This window comes from Sinocyclocheilus rhinocerous, unplaced genomic scaffold (genome assembly GCF_001515625.1).
Source record: "Sinocyclocheilus rhinocerous isolate Xijiao unplaced genomic scaffold, SAMN03320098_v1.1 scaffold2066, whole genome shotgun sequence".
In the NCBI taxonomy this organism is placed as follows: Eukaryota; Metazoa; Chordata; class Actinopteri; order Cypriniformes; family Cyprinidae; genus Sinocyclocheilus; species Sinocyclocheilus rhinocerous.
Window position 1 is genome coordinate 909 of NW_015641434.1, and position 4,675 is coordinate 5,583.

Sequence of the window (4,675 nt, forward strand, 5' to 3'; positions counted from 1 at the left end):
CTGTTTGGCTGATTAGATCAAAAGAGTGCTTCATTTGTGAATCTGGTTCTGTCCCAGTAAAAAGGGTCTCATGAAAACTTTGGCTATGACATGTAAAATTTCTGTACGTATTACTTAAAATGGCTTAAGTATCAGGCAGAATCGATCACCGGTGATCTCAATGATAGTCATGGCTGTTATGTGTCCTACAGTAAATACATGTAGTGAAAAACAGAACGTTACGTTGACCGCGTGGCCTAATGGATAAGGCGTCTGACTTCGGATCAGAAGATTGAGGGTTCGAGTCCCTTCGTGGTCGCATTTTCTTGTTTTACTTTCTCTTAAACAAAAACATACCAATATGATTTAAATTTGTAAACCCCGAATTTGTATTTCAAAACGACATTTAAGTTCAGTGATGCAGTAACGCTTGAATGTCAATCTGTCGAGCGCGTCTGTTCTCTGTCATTAGAACCACTGTTAGTAGCTCTGTTGTTCAGCCTGTAGCACAGCAGAGTGGCGCAGCGGAAGCGTGCTGGGCCCATAACCCAGAGGTCGATGGATCGAAACCATCCTCTGCTAGATTTCTTTCTTTCTTATAAATTAAAATGTATGTATGGATGTATTAGGGGCCAAGCACCGAGGGTGCGTAGGCAGCTATTGAAACCGTTAATCGTCTTCTTCTCCTTTTTCTTCTTCCGCTCTGGAAGTCTATGGCAGCCCATAGAACCGCTTGTGGGAAAGTTGTGAAATTTGGCACACTGATAGAGGACAGTCTCATCATTAACCACAGCAATTGTGGTGTATCTAACCCTCTCTCTAGCGCCACCACTTGTCCAAATTTTCACTCATGTTTATGCTATAACTTTTGAACCATAAAGTCTAGAAGAATTTTTTTCCCCCTCTGAATCCTTGGCTCATGCCGAGTCAAATGTTAAAATGTTAAAAATGTTAAAATTGTAAGGTGTAGTTTTTTTGATATTTTTAATAGTTCGAAAACCTACTTTTTTCTAACTCGTCCTAGACAGTTTGTCTGATTTTCACCAAAATTGGCTCAGATCAAAATTAAATCACTACGAGGCGAGCGAGGTTGTAGCAATGGCGAGCAACAGGTCGATTACTGGCTAAGATAACTAATTTAACATCTTAAACTTAGGGACAAGTGAACTTAATTATTCTCTCTTCTTATGCTCCCCCATGTAAATACGTAATGTTAGCTAAGCCCGTCTGTAGTTGATGATATCGCCATCTCGCTGCAGCATCTCCAGCAGCCAGGTACTGCCACTGGCCAATTCATTTGATGTAATAATTTTTGTTTTAAAAACTACATTTCAACAAAATAATTTTATATACCACAGCACAGGACTGTCATTTGTAAACATTTATCATAAATGTTATTAATAAAGCTCTGATAGCGCGGTAAAGTTAGTTTTAGGTTTGATATTCGCTGCATATTCGCCTAGGCTGCTTTAGGGACCGTCAGCAAATTCACCTCACAGTACAAAACGAAGTCCAATAATTCATTCAAATTAATCTTTACACCGCTATAGTAAATGCCTAGTGGGCAAACTGGCTGAATATATTTTGCCAATATCTTGCCTCAGACAATACTTCCAATATCTCCCTTACTGTCTGTACAGTACACAAATATTTTCTTGAAAAAATTACTTACCTACTACATAGTAAGAGAAAATAGTATGTGAAGAAAGTAGTATTTCTGAAACCTCAGTAAAAGTGTAGGCGAGAAATCCCTGGATGTCCTACTGCTTCAGCCCAGATTCTGAAGTGCTCATCCGAAGGAAACTTTTCTGTCCCAGAAGCCCACGCAAGAGGAAACGTCATCATCGAACGTGAAGGAGAACAGGACTAGGGTGTTTACAAATGTGAGTATTATAAATCAAAAACAAAAACAAAAACAGCGCATTTCCTGAGCTACAGTAGATTAAACTGTTGAATTGTTGAAGGTGTAAAGATGCTAATAGTAAAGTTTATTTGGGATTTTGCTGTAAAAACACGTTTTATTATGTATAGCTAACGGCGGAGCTCCAGTAAGCACATGTACCGTATGTCTCCAAAGTGAAATTACATTCTAAACCATACACATCTTAAAGATGATTACTAAATGTCTATTTAACATCTGACAGGAATCTTTGATAAGTATTGCAGGTGAGCACGTCACAACATGAATCAGACATCTGAGCAGGGCTGCCAACTTTTGAGTTCAACTTGGAGTGAGTGAGTGGGGGTGTATTTGGGGCTTTATATAAAAATAAACAAAAAATAAAATGATAAAATTCCTTTATAATCACTAAAAAGGTGTCACTTCAGTTCATCGCGATCTCACAAAGTTCCTTCATAATCAATTAACCTCTTATTTTCATCGTGTTACAGTGAAAGCATTTGCGAGTGTGCAGAACAAAATCTGGCGTTTATTTGAACTGAATGGCCAATCAGAGGTGTTCAAGTATCAACAGATCTGTCTGTGATTGGCAACATTGCTCAATGCTACAAAAACAAGTAGTAAATAGAAACTTTTGACGTTCTCCAGAGTGCAAACACAAATACTCACTGGAGCATTTACCAAATCTGTTTTGCCAATATCCTATTACATTTTCAACTAAGGGTGCTTTTCACTGCGTGAGAAAATGGACGTGTGGCGTGAGAGCGTGAGAAAAGTGCCAACTGCGTGAGACCAGTGGTGGAAAGAGTACTGAAAAAATATACTCAAGTAAAAGTACCATTACCTTCCAAAAAATGAATATCTGACTTCCAGAAAGTAAACAGACCACCTCGAGCGCTGCAGTGAGATTAACGTTACTGTAGGACCGCGGTTTAACTCTGATATCGCTGATAACCGGAGAAAGCAGGAGCAGCAGGCGCGCTGACAGCGTTATTTCCTGAATCCTGGCTGGAGCGACAGTCATGATGTTACAGCCCATGTAGCGTTAGCGTTAGCCTGCCAGCTCCAGCCTTCTGACAGGAATGTTAGCCTTTAGTTAGGCTAACAGTCTTTTCATTTACATTAGCCAAATAACGCCAAGCACTATGGATTTATTAGCATCAAATCCGCACGGTAATGGATTACTTTTTGCTGGATTCAACCAGGATCACGGTAAGATGTTTACTATTAGCTAAAGCTAACATCACTGATGACGTTACTTACCGTTACCCTTATGAATCACAGAGACCAGTGAATTCTTATTTATTTTAGACATTAAAAACAAATACGCGTTTTGATTTAGATGTGATGTGTTTTGATTATTTGATTAGATATATTAAACTTCATAAACACGATTGCTGTTTTGCCTAGCAAGCTAACGAACTTGAACAGCTGGTTAGCCATAAAGATCAAGTCACATGAGCGTCTTCCTTTTAGGGCTTCTGTCCGCTTTTTTTTTTTTTTTTTTTTTTTAATTTATTTTTTTTTTAATGGTTTAATCAAATTAATGTTTGTAGTTTTAATTGACCGACAACTGTATATATGAACCTAAACTGTAATGCTCATATTTCACCATATTATCAAATAAACATTGAGAGTTGATTAGCCAGGCTAATGCCAGCGCTAGCTCAACTGCTGGAGTGACTTTCGGGCGATAAATCTCTCCATTTGGATTTCAGTGAACTTGATTAACACTGTAATACAATGTCAAGTCTACTGTAAGTTTGTTTAAATCCGACCGTGTGCTGCATTAATAACTATAATGTGGGCTCAACTAACGTTAACTGTATTTTAAGCAGCGTTTACTGACGCATCGCCTGAGAATGAAGAAACCACTGATCTGTATAATGACTGTTCTCTATTATAGAGATTGTTATATCTCTATTATAGATCAGTGGTTCAAACGAAGGATTTATGCAGGTTAAGTGGCTCTCTGACACAGAATCAGAACCGGAAGTCATGAAGAGTGAAACACAATGACTGCTGCTCTTTGGAGATCATAGCAGAAGAGCTCAAATCCAGCATCTCTCTCCATATTAATATATAATAAATATGGCTGAATGCATTTGTACTTGTTCTCATAAGCTCATGTGATATTGACGCCTTCATGTGGAGGTTTGGTCTGTTTAGTTCATCTCTTGAAGGTGAAACAGTAGAGCAACAGAAAATCCCAGTATTTCCCTTAAAATGTCCTTTTCCCCCCCACCAGGATGTTTTGCGTGTGGAATGGAAAATGGATTCAGGGTTTATAACACAGACCCTCTTAAAGAAAAGGAAAAGCAAGGTGAGACAGCTGTTTTCTCTGACACGTGTTAAACACAGAATACAATACTGAAAATATTACAGATAGGACTTACAGCAGGGGATATCGCAGTATTAAAACAATATGTGGAAGTTAGTAACTTTAGATTTTTGCATGTGCTTTTAAAACTTGCCTCATAAGTAGTGCAGATACACACAGGCAATGAAGACTTCTGTTTGTCTTTTGTCTTGCAGAAGTTATTTCTATGAATGCATGATGACACAGAAATTATTTTTCCAGAGCAGTTACAGACAGATGACACACACACACACACTCTCACACACAGATACACACTCACACACACATGCGCACACACACTCACTCACTCACTCACTCACTCACTCACTCACTCACTCACTCACTCACTCACTCACTCACTCACTCACTCACTCACTCACTCACTCACTCACTCACTCACTCACTCACTCACTCACTCACTCACACACACACACACA

At 38.8% G+C, this 4,675-nt stretch overlaps 2 non-coding genes across 2 annotated transcripts; both read left to right on the top strand.

The window, feature by feature from the left end:
• Positions 1-225: 225 nt before the first annotated feature.
• On the top strand, positions 226-298 carry trnar-ucg (transfer RNA arginine (anticodon UCG)). Its single transcript has one exon. It is a non-coding gene; the product is annotated as a tRNA-Arg (tRNA).
• Positions 299-489: 191 nt separating this feature from the next.
• Positions 490-561, top strand: trnam-cau (transfer RNA methionine (anticodon CAU)). Its single transcript has one exon. It is a non-coding gene; the product is annotated as a tRNA-Met (tRNA).
• Positions 562-4,675: the final 4,114 nt, after the last annotated feature.